Source organism: Triticum aestivum, chromosome 6D (assembly GCF_018294505.1).
Source record: "Triticum aestivum cultivar Chinese Spring chromosome 6D, IWGSC CS RefSeq v2.1, whole genome shotgun sequence".
NCBI lineage: Eukaryota > Viridiplantae > Streptophyta > Magnoliopsida > Poales > Poaceae > Triticum > Triticum aestivum.
The window spans coordinates 108,751,041-108,766,193 of NC_057811.1; the positions used below are offsets into that span (position 1 = coordinate 108,751,041).

General features: G+C 43.8%; 1 long non-coding RNA gene across 1 annotated transcript; it reads right to left on the minus strand.

The window, feature by feature from the left end:
• Window positions 1-2,151: 2,151 nt before the first annotated feature.
• Window positions 2,152-3,914, minus strand: LOC123141260 (uncharacterized). Its single transcript, XR_006470216.1, has 2 exons — window positions 3,514-3,914; window positions 2,152-2,668 (listed from the first exon to the last, which is right to left on the minus strand). It is a non-coding gene; the product is annotated as an uncharacterized lncRNA (long non-coding RNA).
• Between the last annotated feature and the right edge of the window lie 11,239 nt (window positions 3,915-15,153).

Here is a 15,153-nt window from a genome sequence, read left to right on the forward strand (position 1 = left end):
CGTCCGGGATCTCATCCGGGACTCCGAACAACCTTCGGTAACCACATACTATTTCCCATAACAACTCTAGCGTCACCGAACCTTAAGTGTGTAGACCCTACGGGTTCGGGAACCATGCAGACATGACCGAGACGTTCTCCGGCCAATAACCAACAGCGGGATCTGGATACCCATGTTGGCTCCCACATGTTCCACGTGATCTCATCGGATGAACCACGATGTCGGGGATTCAATCAATCCCGTATACAATTCCCTTTGTCCAGCGGTATGTTACTTGCCCGAGATTCGATCATCGGTATCCCAATACCTCGTTCAATCTCGTTACCGGCAAGTCTCTTTACTCGTTCCGTGACGCATGATCCCGTGACTAACTCCTTAGTCACGTTGAGCTCATTCTGATGATGCATTACTGAGTGGGCCAAGAGATACCTCTCCGTTATACGGAGTGACAAATCCCAGTCTCGATTCGTGCCAACCCAACAGACACTTTCGGAGATACCTGTAGTGCACCTTTATAGTCACCCAGTTACGTTGTGACGTTTGATACACCCAAAGCACTCCTACGGTATCCGGGAGTTGCACAATCTCATGGTCTAAGGAAATGATACTTTACATTAGAAAAGCTCTTAGCAAACGAACTACACGATCTTGTGCTATGCTTAGGATTGGGTCTTGTCCATCACATCATTCTCCTAATGATGTGATCCCGTTATCAATGAAATCCAATGTCCATGGTCAGGAAACCATAACCATCTATTGATCAACGAGCTAGTCAACTAGAGGCTTACTAGGGACATGTTGTGGTCTATGTATTCACACATGTATTACGGTTTCGAGCTAATACAATTATAGCATGAACAATAGACAATTATCATGAACAAGGAAATACAATAATAACCATTTTATTATTGCCTTTAGGGCATATTTCCAACACGAGAAAGAGTGGGGCATGGGTGACGGCGGCGCCTTGAGTCTCGTGAGTCGGCTCGTGTCCCATGCCCTACTCTACCTTGCCGGCGATAGAACCAACACTTTGAGCAGCGCAGCCGGCCACCGAACATGGGCACGACGAAACCGGCCGAGCTCTGCTTAAAGATCGGTTTATGTTACATGTAATAATATGGACTAGATAGGAAGTGCGGCTTGCCGCACCCCACCCGCCCCAGCCATATCCAACCTGTATAATACGTTTTGTATTTCATACGTTTATAAGATGAAAGGCAATAGCGTAAAGGTTCGGTATGTTAGAGCAAACGCGCAAAGGTTGAGCAGCTCACAATAATTTATTTGCAATATATATTACACAGGGCCACAAAAAGGGAGTACCATCTATGGATAGTTTCTATACTAAGCATAGGCAGAGTGTATAAGAACATGTGTTACACATAGTTTTTATTGCTTAACATTTTTGCAGTTGGACAGGTCACATGTTACAGATTGGGAGTCTTCCCCTTGTATTAGTGATGGTACCCACGGATATGATAAGACAAAAAGTAACTAATAGGCACAAAGCCTTTGTTTTCTCCCAAACAGATTGACTTAGAGCATGTAAATGCATGCTCTACTTGCGATGATAGCATTCAGGTCTTTATGTGTTTGCTGATGGTGTAACTTGCACAAGTAACTCCACACTTAGTCCGACAGAGTGATGACGGGTTCGACGTATCAATGGAGCCGCCGGATCTGAGAAGCACAAAGAATGAGAACATGAGTAAACCGGAGATGTCATGAACATAAATTTGTCAAAAGTGCAGGGATCAATCCACGGTATTTATCAAATCAAAACGTGGTGTAATCCAAATTTATCATTTACAGAAAGTGAAATGAAATTCAAATTCAAATTAACTAATCTTCACAATATAGAGATGTTGGCGCACTCTCACTGAGTTCTGACCCACTTCCTCCTAAAGCAAAAAATATAGGTTCATCTGTGGTTTTCAGAACCCACTGAGCCTATGAATGATCACGTCATGGTTTGTGTAAATGATCTGTGTAAATGAACTTGGAGCCACTAACTCAATCATGTGTAAATGATCTGTAAATGATGATCCAATTTAGAGTAAGATGCTCCTGTGTACATTCAATTTACTCATCGAATTTTAGATGATTCAATAGTCACACATAAATAGAGGGAGCATGATCCTAGGCTGATGTTGAATTCTCAAGAAAACATGCTTACCACTTGGTGCTGTCACCAGCTACAAACTCTCATGTGGTCGGATGTTAATGAATTACACAAGTGGCAGGCTACGTACACTGAATTTATTTACAGTGACAACACACATCTACAGAGGAACACATATTCAGAGTATAGATGTTGCTGCCGCCATGACAACCATTTCTTTTTTGGATCAAAGCTAGCTAGCCAGTATCTGAAGATACAATCTCGGAATACAGTTTCTCCCTTCCTCTGCATGCATGCAGAAATGCAACGCAAGAAAGACAGTGGAGCAGAGCATTATACTGTGTGAATGTACCAGTTGGATGTAAGATATCGGGGACGATGAGTCGTCGGCCATGGCGGTCGAAAAGCACACACCAAGCCACCTAATTAACTTGTTCGTCGGCGCACAGATGGAGCAGATAACAGACGGTAGTAGCTTCCGCAGCTCACTCAAGAACCACTAACTTCAGACTTGACAGTAAAGAACAATACACAAAAACGAACCTGAATCAGAGCAAAAGAAATGTTGTGAGTCTAAAGATCCAACTCTACTGCATAAGAAACTCACAACAATGGATCCAGCTCTATTTTAAATCCATTTCTCACCATGGATCCAGCTCTACTTCAAATCAATTTGATTGCACACGCATTCAAACTGAACCAAACCAAGATGTGCATCATTTTAAAACGGAATCAAATTGCACAATGACAATCAACACCTCCAAAACAACAATATATTACTGTTACTCATGCATCTTCAGTACAATCTTCAGTAGCTCAATTAACCACTAACTTACTGTAACTTAGGCACCATATATACAGGGTATAAAAACAGAATTGCAGAGCACTTGCAGACTTCTACTGTATCACACTACAGACTTGGAGGAGGAGGGACACTTGTGCATACATTTTCATTTTGTGACCATCAACCAATGTTACTCAGTACCCATAGAAATATAACTTACTGTAGCCAGAACCCATATGAAGTTTTCCCGTGAATGCAAAACCAAGTGGCGGAGGTAGAGGAACAATGAATTTACTTCATAAACCAATTCAAATCAGTAATGTTGAGAAAGTTAACCTGAGTATTAAACTGTAATATTGTGTGTGTGTGTGTGTGTGTGTGTGATACATGATCATCAGATAATTAAGGGTCACACGATGTGCTCAGTATAAAGATTATGCCCAATCATATACACAGTTGCCTATTTTTGCAAGAACAAAATAGACTATTGCTACAGGAGATAGAAGTGAAAAAACTTCATCATCGGCACACAATATATACAATGTTCGGAAACATAGAGAAGAAATGCAGTCAATGTTCTTAATATATCAATAGAGAAGATCACCTGCATGGCGTGTTGCGGATGAATCAGGTGAGAAGGGTGCCGATAGGGCTGCGACCACATTATCCTTCTTCCCTCCTCTCAGCGCATAACAAAGATTAGGAACTGAGATTGTGGAGTGTGCCTACTGCATTGCAGAACAAATGAGAGAACTGGTTCCGTGATAGCCTGCAGCTGCTCCTGGTCCTAAGAAAAACGGAAATATAATCAATTTCCTCTGTTTTTGCCCTATGGTCAATATGAATATTTATGTAATGCTTCTGCTTATTGAAAATGGCATGCACAACTATTTAAATAATGAACTCCTCATCATGGGGAGGCAGATCTCTATTATGAGCAGATACTCTCTTGTTCATGAATAGGAGTAATTCACATGATTAGAGTACAAAACGGGTGCTATAAGACAATGTATAAGAAAAACAGCTACAACAGCAGGGTTGCACAAGCTACCTCAAAATTGTCAGCATAATATGGCATTGAAGAAACAGCTACCAACTGACTTGTATCATGGGGACAGGTCGGTATATAAAACTGACTTGTTCATAGACATTTATCCAAATGAGGGTTACAGACTTCATTCTTAGAAAAGAGCAGATGTACATTATCATTTGTGGCGAGTATTGTTGGGGAACGTAGTAATTTCAAAAATTTCCTACGCACACGCAAGATCATGGTGATGCATAGCAATGAGAGGGGAGAGTGTTGTCCACGTACCCTCGTAGACCGAAAGCGGAAGCGTTAGCACAACGCGGTTGATGTAGTCGTATGTCTTCACGATCCGACCGATCAAGTACCGAACACACGGCACCTCCGAGTTCAGCACACGTTCAGCTCGATGACGTCCCTCGAACTCCGATCCAGCCGAGCTTTGAGGGAGAGTTCTGTCAGCACGACGGCATGGTGACGATGATGATGTTCTACCGACGCAGGACTTCGCCTAAGCACCGCTACGATATTATCGAGGTGTAATATGGTGGAGGGGGGCACCGCACACGGCTAAGAGATCAATGATCAATTGTTGTGTCTATGGGGTGCCCCCTGCCCCCGTATATAAAGGAGCAAGGGGGAAGGCGGCCGGCCAAGGAGGAGGGCGCGCCAAGGGGGGAGTCCTACTCCCACCGGGAGTAGGACTCCTCCTTTCCTTGTTGGAGTAGGAGAGAAGGAAAGAGGGGGAGAGGGAGAAGGAAAAGGGGGTTGCACCCCTTGTCCAATTCGGACCAGAGGGGGTGCACGCCTCCTTCCTTTTGGCCTCTCTCCTCTATTCCCGTATGGCCCAATAAGGCCCAATACTTCTCCCCGGCGAATTCCCGTAACTCTCCGGTACTCCGATAAATACCCGAATCACTGGGAACCTTTCCGAAGTCCGAATATAGTCATCCAATATATCGATCTTTACGTCTCGGCCATTTCGAGACTCCTCGTCATGTCCCCGATCTCATCCGGGACTTCGAACTACCTTCCGTACATCAAAACACATAAACTCATAATATAACCGTCATCGAACTTTAAGCGTGCGGACCCTACGGGTTCGAGAACTATGTAGACATGACCGAGACACGTCTCCGGTCAATAACCAATAGCGGAACCTGGATGCTCATATTGGCTCCCACATATTCTACGAAGATCTTTATCGGTCAGACCGCATAACAACATATGTTGTTCCCTTTGTCATCGGTATGTTACTTGCACGAGATTCGATCGTCGGTATCTCAGTACCTAGTTCAATCTTGTTACCGACAAGTCTCTTTACTCGTTCCATAATACATCATCCCACAACTAACTCTTTAGTTGCAATGCTTGCAAGGCTTAAGTGATGTGCATTACCGAGAGGGCCCAGAGATACCTCTCCGACAATCGGAGTGACAAATCCTAATCTCGAAATACGCCAATCCAACAAGTACCTTCGGAGACACCTGTAGAGCACCTTTATAATCACCCTGTTACGTTGTGACGTTCGGTAGCACACAAAGTGTTCCTCCGGTAAACGGGAGTTGCATAATCTCATAGTCATAGGAACATGTATAAGTCATGAAGAAAGCAATAGCAGAATACTAAACGATCGTGTGCTAAGCTAACGGAATGGGTCAAGTCAATCACATCATTCTCCTAATGATATGATCCCGTTAATCAAATGACAACTCATGTCTATGGCTAGGAAACATAACCATCTTTGATCAACGAGCTAGTCAAGTAGAGGCATACTAGTGACACTCTGTTTGTCTATGTATTCACACATGTATCAGGTTTCCGGTTAATATAATTCTAGCATGAATAATAAACATTTATCATGATATAAGGAAATAAATAATAACTTTATTATTGCCTCTAGGGCATATTTCCTTCAGTCTCCCACTTGCACTAGAGTCAATAATCTAGTTCACATCGCCATGTGATTTAACATCAATAGTTCACATCACCATGTGATTAACACCCATAGTTCACATCGTCATGTGACCAACACCCAAAGGGCTTACTAGAGTCAATAATCTAGTTCACATCGCTATGTGATTAACACCCAAAGAGTACTAAGGTGTGATCATGTTTTGCTTGTGAGATAATTTTAGTCAACGGGTCTGTCACATTCAGATCCGTAAGTATTTTGCAAATTTTATGTCTACAATGCTCTGCACGGAGCTACTCTAGCTAATTGCTCCCACTTTCAATATGTATCTAGACCGAGACTTAGAGTCATCTAGATTTGTGTCAAAACTTGCATCGACGTAACCCTTTACGACGAAACTTTTTGTCACCCCCATAATCAAGAAACATATCCTTATTCCATTAAGGATAATTTTGACCGCTGTCCAGTGATCTACTCTAGATCACTATTGTACTCCCTTGCCAAAATCAGTGTAGGGTATACAATGATCTGGTACACAGCATGGCATACTTTATAGAACCTATGGCTGAGGCATAGGGAATGACTTTCATTCTCTTTCTATCTTCTGCCGTGGTCAGGTTTTGAGTCTTACTCAATTTCACACCTTGTAACACAGGCAAGAATCTTTCTTTGACTGTTCCATTTTGAACTACTTCAAAATCTTGTCAAGGTATGTACTCATTGAAAAAACTTATCAAGCGTCTTGATCTATCTCTATAGATCTTGATGCTCAATATGTAAGCAGCTTCACCGAGGTCTTTCTTTGAAAAACTCCTTTCAAACAATCCTTTATGCTTTGCAGAATAATTCTACATTATTTCCGATCAACAATATGTCATTCACATATACTTATCAGAAATGTTGTACTGCTCCCACTCACTTTCTTGTAAATACAGGCTTCACCGCAAGTCTGTATAAAACTATATGCTTTGATCAACTTATCAAAGCGTATATTCCAGCTCCGAGATGCTTGCACCAGTCCATAGATGGATCGCTGGAGCTTGCATATTTTGTTAGCACCTTTAGGATTGACAAAACCTTCTGGTTGCATCATATACAACTCTTCTTTAATAAATCCATTAAGGAATGCAGTTTTGTTTATCCATTTGCCAGATTTCATAAAATGCGGCAATTGCTAACATGATTCGGATAGACTTAAGCATCGCTGCGAGTGAGAAAATCTCATCGTAGTCAACACCTTGAACTTTGTCAAAAACCTTTTTCTACAAGTCTAGCTTTGTAGATAGTAACACTACTATCAGCGTCCGTTTTCCTCTTGAAGATCCATTTATTTTCTATGGCTTGCCGATCATCGGGCAAGTCAACCAAAGTCCACACTTTGTTCTCATACATGGATCCATCTCAGATTTCATGGCCTCAAGCCATTTTGCGGAATCTGGGCTCACTATCGCTTCCTCATAGTTCGTAGGTTCTTCATGGTCAAGTAACATGACCTCCAGAACAGGATTACCGTACCACTCTGGTGCGGATCTCACTCTGGTTGACCTACGAGGTTCGGTAGTAACTTGATCCGAAGCTTCATGATCATCATCATTAACTTCCTCACTAATTGGTGTAAGCATCACTGGAATTGATTTCAGTGATGAACTACTTTCCAATTTGGGAGAAGGTACAGTTACCTCATCAAGTTCTACTTTCCTCCCACTCACTTCTTTCGAGAGAAACTCCTTCTCTAGAAAGGATCCATTCTTGGCAACGAATTTGCCTTCGGATCTGTGATAGAAGATATACCCAATAGTCACCTTTGGGTATCCTATAAAGACGCATTTCTCCGATTTGGGTTCAAGCTTATCATGTTGAAACTTTTTCACATAAGCATCGCAACCCCAAACTTTACGAAACGACAACTTTGGTTTCTTGTCAAACCACAGTTCATAAGGTGTCATCTCAACGGATTTAGATGGTGCCCTTTTTAACGTGAATGCAGCTGTCTCTAATGCATAACCCCAAAACGATAGTGGTAGATTGGTAAGAAACATCATAGACCGCACCATATCTAATAAAGTACGGTTATGACGTCCGGACACACCATTATGTTGTGGTTCCAGGTGGCATGAGTTTGTGAAACTATTCTACATTGTTTTAATTGAAGACCAAACTCGTGACTCAAATATTTTCCTCCACGATCAGATCGTAGAAACTTTATTTTCTTGTTACGATGATTTTCTACTTCACTCTGAAATTATATGAACTTTTCAAATGTTTCAGACTTATGTTTCATCAAGTAGATATACTCATATCTGATCAAATCATCTGTGAAGGTCAGAAAATAATGATACCCACCGCGAGCCTCAACACTCATCGGATTGCATACATCAGTATGTATTATTTCCAATAAGTCAGTTGCTCGCTCCATTGTTCCGGAGAACGGAGTCTTAGTCATCTTGCCCATAAGGCATGGTTCGCAAGCATCAAGTGATTCCAAAATCCCATCAGCATGGAGTTTCTTCATGTGCTTTACTCCAATATGACTTAAACGGCGGTGCCACAAATAAGTTGTACTATCATTATTAACTTTGCATCTTTTGGCTTCAATATTATGAATATGTGTATCACTACGATCGAGATCCAACAAATCAATTTCACTGGGTGTATGACCATAGAAGGTTTTATTCATGTAAACAGAACAACAATTATTCTCTAACTTAAATGAATAACCGTGTTGCAATAAACATGATCAAATCATATTCATGCTCAATGCAAACACCAAATAACACTTATTTAGGTTCAACACTAATCTCGAAAGTACAGGGAGTGTGCGATGATGATCATATCAATCTTGGAACTACTTCCAACACACATCGTCACCTCGCCCTTAACTAGTTTCTGTTCATTCTGCAATTCCCGTTTCGAGTTACTACTCTTAGCAACTGAACCAGTATCAAATACCGAGGGGTTGCTACGAACACTAGTAAAATACACATCAATAATCTGTATATCAAATATACCTTTGTTCACTTTGCCATCCTTCTTATCCACCAAATATTTGGGGCAGTTCCGCTTCCAGTGACTAGTCCCTTTGCAGTAGAAGCACTTAGTCTCAGGCTTAGGTCCAGACTTGGGCTTCTTCACTTGAGCAGCAACTTGCTTGCCGTTCTTCTTGAAGTTCCCCTTCTATCCCTTTGCCCTTTTCTTGAAACTAGTGGTCTTCTTAACCATCAACACTTGATGCTCTTTCTTGATTTCTACCTTCGTCGATTTCAGCATCGCGAAGAGCTCGGGAATTACTTTCGTCATCCCTTGCATACTATAGTTCATCACGAAGTTCTACTAACTTGGTGATGGTGACTAGAGAATTCTGTCAATCACTATTTTATCTGGAAGATTAACTCCCACTTGATTCAAGCGATTGTAGTACCCAAACAATCTGAGCACATGCTCACTGCCTGAGCTATTCTCCTCCATCTTTTAGCTATAGAACTTGTTGGAGACTTCATATCTCTCAACTCGGGTATTTGCTTGAAATATTAACTTCAACTCCTGGAACATCTCATATGGTCCATGACGTTCAAAACGTCTTTGAAGTCCCGATTCTAAGCCGTTAAGCATGGTGCACTAAACTATCAAGTAGTCATCATATTGAGCTAGCCAAACGTTCATAACGTCTGCATCTGCTCCTGCAATAGGTCTGTCACCTAGCGGTGCATCAAGGACATAATTCTTCTGTGCAGCAATGAGGATAATCCTCAGATCACGGATCCAATCCGCATCTTTGCTACTAACATCTTTCAACATAATTTTTCTCTAGGAACATATCAAAAATAAACACAAGGGAAGCAACAACGCGAGCTATTGATCTACAACATAATTTGCAAAATACTATCAGGACTAAGTTCATGATAAATTTAAGTTCAATTAATCATATTACTTAAGAACTCCCACTTAGATAGACATCCCTCTAATCATCTAAGTGATCACGTGATCCAAATCAACTAAACCATAACCGATCATCACGTGAAATGGAGTAGTTTTCAATGGTGAACATCACTATGTTGATCATATCTATTATATGATTCACGCTCGACCTTTCAGTCTCAGTGTTCCGAGGCCATATCTGCATATGCTAGGCTCGTCAAGTTTAACCTGAGTATTCTGCGTGTGCAAAACTGGCTTGCACCTGTTGTAGATGGACGTAGAGCTTATCACACCCGCTCATCACGTGGTGTCTGGGCACGACAAACTTTGGCAACGGTGCATACTCAGGGAGAACACTTTTATCTTGAAATTTAGTGAGAGATCATCTTATAATGCTACCGTCAATCAAAGCAAGATAAGATGCATAAAAGATAAACATCACATGCAATCAATATAAGTGATATGATATGGCCATCATCATCTTGTGCTTGTGATCTCCATCTCCGAAGCACCGTCATGATCCCCATCGTCACCGGCGCGACACCTTGATCTCCATCGTAGCATCGTTGTCGTCCCGCCAACTATTGCTTCTACGACTATCGCTACCGCTTAGTGATAAAGTAAAGCAATTACATGGCGATTGCATTGCATACAATAAAGCGACAACCATATGGCTCCTGCCAGTTGCCGATAACTCGGTTACAAAACATGATCATCTCATACAATAAAATATAGCATCATGCCTTGACCATATCACATCACAACATGCCCTGCAAAAACAAGTTAGACGTCCTCTACTTTGTTGTTGCAAGTTTTACGTGGCTGCTACGGGCTGAGCAAGAACCGTTCTTACCTACGCATCAAAAACCACAACGATAGTTTGTCAAGTTGGTGCTGTTTTAACCTTCGCAAGGACCGGGCGTAGCCACACTCGGTTCAACTAAAGTTGGAGAAACTGACACCCGCCAGCCACCTCTGTGCAAAGCACGTCGGAAGAACCAGTCTCGCGTAAGCGTACGCGTATGTCGGTCCGGGCCGCTTCATCCAACAATACCGCCGAACCAAAGTATGACATGCTGGTAGCAGTATGACTTATATCGCCCACAACTCACTTGTGTTCTACTCGTGCATATAACATCAACGCATAAAACCTGGCTCGGATGCCACTGTTGGTGAATGTAGTAATTTCAAAAATTTCCTACGCACACGCAAGATCATGGTGATGCATAGCAACGAGAGGGGAGAGTGTTGTCCACGTACCCTCGTAGACCGAAAGCGGAAGCGTTAGCACAACGCGGTTGATGTAGTCGTATGTCTTCACGATCCGACCGATCAAGTACCGAACACACGGCACCTCCGAGTTCAGCACATGTTCAGCTCGATGACGTCCCTCGAACTCCGATCCAGCCGAGCTTTGAGGGAGAGTTCCGTCAGCACGACGGCGTGGTGACGATGATGATGTTCTACCGACGCAGGGCTTCGCCTAAGCACCGCTACGATATTATCGAGGTGTAATATGGTGGAGGGGGACACCGCACACGGCTAAGAGATTAATGATCAATTGTTGTGTCTATGGGGTGCCCCCTGCCCCCGTATATAAAGGAGCAGGGGGGAGGCGGCCGGCCAAGGAGGAGGGCGCGCAAAGGGGGGAGTCCTACTCCCACCGGGAGTAGGACTCCTCCTTTCCTTGTTGGAGTAGGAGAGAAGGAAAGAGGGGGAGAGGGAGAAGGAAAAGGGGGCTGCACCCCTTGTCCAATTCGGACCAGAGGGGGGGTGCACGCCTCCTTCATTTTGTCCTCTCTCCTCTATTCCCGTATGGCCCAATAAGGCTCAATACTTCTCCCCGGCGAATTCCCGTAACTCTCCGGTACTCCGATAAATACCCGAATCACTCGGAACCTTTCCGAAGTCCGAATATAGTCGTCCAATATATCGATCTTTACGCCTCGTCCATTTTGAGACTCCTCGTCATGTCCCCGATCTCATCTGGGACTCCGAACTACCTTCAGTACATCAAAACACATAAACTCATAATATAACCGTCATCGAACTTTAAGCGTGCGGACCCTACGGGTTCGAGAACTATGTAGACATGACCGAGACACGTCTCCGGTCAATAACCAATAGCGGAACCTGGATGCTCATATTGGCTCCCACATATTCTACGAAGATCTTTATCGGTCAGACCGCATAACAACATACGTTGTTCCCTTTGTTATCGGTATGTTACTTGCCCGAGATTCGATCGTCGGTATCTCAGTACCTAGTTCAATCTCGTTACCGGCATGTCTCTTTACTTGTTCCGTAATACATCATCCCACAACTAACTCTTTAGTTGCAATGCTTGCAAGGCTTAAGTGATGTGCATTACCGAGAGGGCCCAGAGATACCTCTCCGACAATCGGAGTGACAAATCCTAATCTCGAAATACGCCAACCCAACAAGTACCTTCGAAGACACCTGTAGAGCACCTTTATAATCACCCTGTTACGTTGTGACGTTCGGTAGCACACAAAGTGTTCCTCCGGTAAACGGGAGTTGCATAATCTCATAGTCATAGGAACATGTATAAGTCATGAAGAAAACAATAGCAGAATACTAAACGATTGTGTGCTAAGCTAACGGAATGGGTCAAGTCAATCACGTCATTCTCCTAATGATATGATCCCGTTAATCAAATGACAACTCATGTCTATGGCTAGGAAACATAACCATCTTTGATCAACGAGCTAGTCAAGTAGAGGCATACTAGTGGCACTCTGTTTGTCTATGTATTCACACATGTATCAGGTTTCCGGTTAATACAATTGTAGCATGAATAATAAACATTTATCATGATATAAGGAAATAAATAATAACTTTATTATTGCCTCTAGGGCATATTTCCTTCAAGTATTTCTATTACAGAAAATTATAATCAAAGACAACACAATAAGCAGTCCATGCATACAAAAAATAGAGTATAGAAGTGGAAGCTGAACTAAAAGTGCAATGGACAGTGGCATGAGGTGATAATACCCTCCATTAACCAGACCTTCCAGTTTGAGGATTATTAGTGTGATAGGTATCTACCGCACAACCCTGCGATGTGTAACCTGAGGTCCCTGACCAAAGAAACCAGCAGCGGCTCTCTCAACAAAATTTGGGTCCAAAATACCAAATGGGTTGCCCATAGGTCAGCTAAATATGGGATCAAATGGTTCATCCAGATCCATCATGTCAGCATGACTGTCGGGTATTGAATTCTGATGGATTCTTGTGCTGAAAATCATAAAGCTTGGTTACACTTCATAAAGTGAATTTCATGGGTGTTAGGACAGTAAAGGCAAAGGAAACTCACACATTACTTAACTATCCTTTTGGGGTCATCACAATGTTGCTTGCCTATTCTGTTTGAAGCAAATCTACGTACACAAGTGTCTACATTAACCATTTATGTTTTCCTTTACTACTGTTGTTAAAGGTAACAGTTTTTATTCTGATGACAACCCAAATAATCTTAGCAACCAGGTGAGTTTCAATCGAAGCTGAGAAGGGGATAGTGACTGCTTACATCAAGACAGAATCCCAAATTGCTTGCGGGAGCACCAAGCTATCCTAGCAACAGAACAACGCAATTAGAACCTCTTCGAATCTTCATCAAATTTTTAACTGAATGTAGATACGATGAGCCAGAGGAGAATCAATGGCTTACTGCTAGTTCCTGGAGGAGGGGCAAGATGGGCTCCTCATCGGGGTCGGCGCTGCCGCCAGTCGAGGAGGAGGCGAGGGGCTTGCAGGAGACGGCGCGTCATCGATGGGTAGACTTGGAAGAGGAGGAGCCGTCGCCGTCGATGAAAAAATTCAGAATTTGCAATGGTTCAGAACTTAATGATCTAGTAATTTGTTTACAACTCAACTGAATTTGTTTAGAACTTACTGATGCAATGGTTCAGAACTCTACTGAATTTTTTTAAAACTTACTCCACAACATAAATGATTACAATAGATTGACAAAACATAGACCATAGTACAGAACGGAATTTAAAAAAACTCAGTTTTAAATTGTGAAACAGCAGCTTGATGCAGCAGGAGCATTCAACATTCAGTTTTGACCAAAACTGAGATGGAGCAGGGGTGGAGTACCTTTAGGCTGGAGCAGGGGTGGAGGGGCGTCCTCCATGGCGTGGGGGCACGGATCGGAGCAGGGGTGGAGCGGCGTCCTCCATGGCGTCGGCGTCCGGGCGCCTGAGCGAGCTACAGAGCAGCAGGAGCATTCAGCAGTCAGTTTTGACCAAAACTGAGATGGAGTAGGGGTGGAGTACCTTCAGGCTGGAGCAGGGGTGGAGGGGCGTCCTCCATGGCGTCGGGGGCACGGACAGGAGCAGGGGTGGAGCGGCGTCCTCCATGGCGTCGGCGTCCGAGCGCCCGAGCGAGCTACAGAGCTGCGTGGTGGATCTGGGAGGGAGATAGGATGGGGTGAGGAAGAGAGGATGGGATGTGGATGAGTGGATGTCCCGCTTCGCTTGGCCTCCTCCCGTTGACATCACGGCGGTGCACCTCGAGAAGAGCAACACCATCTTCCTTCCCTCCCGACGACATGACGAGCGAGCTCGACGGTGAAGCAGACCGAGGAGACGGCTGGGGCATGGCATCCCACCTCGTGCGGTGCGGCGGCAGCCGACTGGGCGAAGGAGATGACGGCAGCGTGGGGTTGGATCTGGACGACGATGGGGTAGGGAGGTGGGCGCGGGTTAGGGTTTGGAGGGAGAGAGAGAGGCGGGGCGGGAGGAAAAGGAGAGAGGGCGGCATGAGTGGGAGGGGAGCGGCGGCTAGGTCTTCTTCAACAGGAGCCACAACCTTTTATACGCCTATGTGCGAAATGGCGAAATTGCCCTTGGTGGGGCATAGAAATAACAGGTGGTGGCACGTTGGAGAGCACACTATTCATTGTAGCAGTGTTTCGGTTTGATCCTACGGCCGAGGTTGCTCCGAAGCGAGATCGAACGGTCCACAACGCATCAAAAAATCGATCCGACGGCCGAGAGTCGCTAAGCTCTGAGAAGCCTCATGTTCTCCCTAGATACTTATACCAGGATTTGAAGTTTCTAGGTTGTAGAATTAAATATTTGAGACGTGATCGGTCATTGTCCGAAGACGAGGCCGAGTGCTTCGCGGGCGTTTGAAGGGTCGAATTTGTGAAATCCGTCTGTGGGTGCTCTAAGAAGCAGGCTGGTGAATATACTGAAAAGTTTACAATCATACAAATCTAAATCATATATCTTTCCAAAACAAAGAAAGCTCTCGTGTGGCTTCCTTTCCTGCAAAGGAAGCATCACCGGAACTCGTGAGCTTGGATGCATTGGCATGGGTGGGTTGGTCGGCGGTAGCAAAGCATGTGGGAGCAG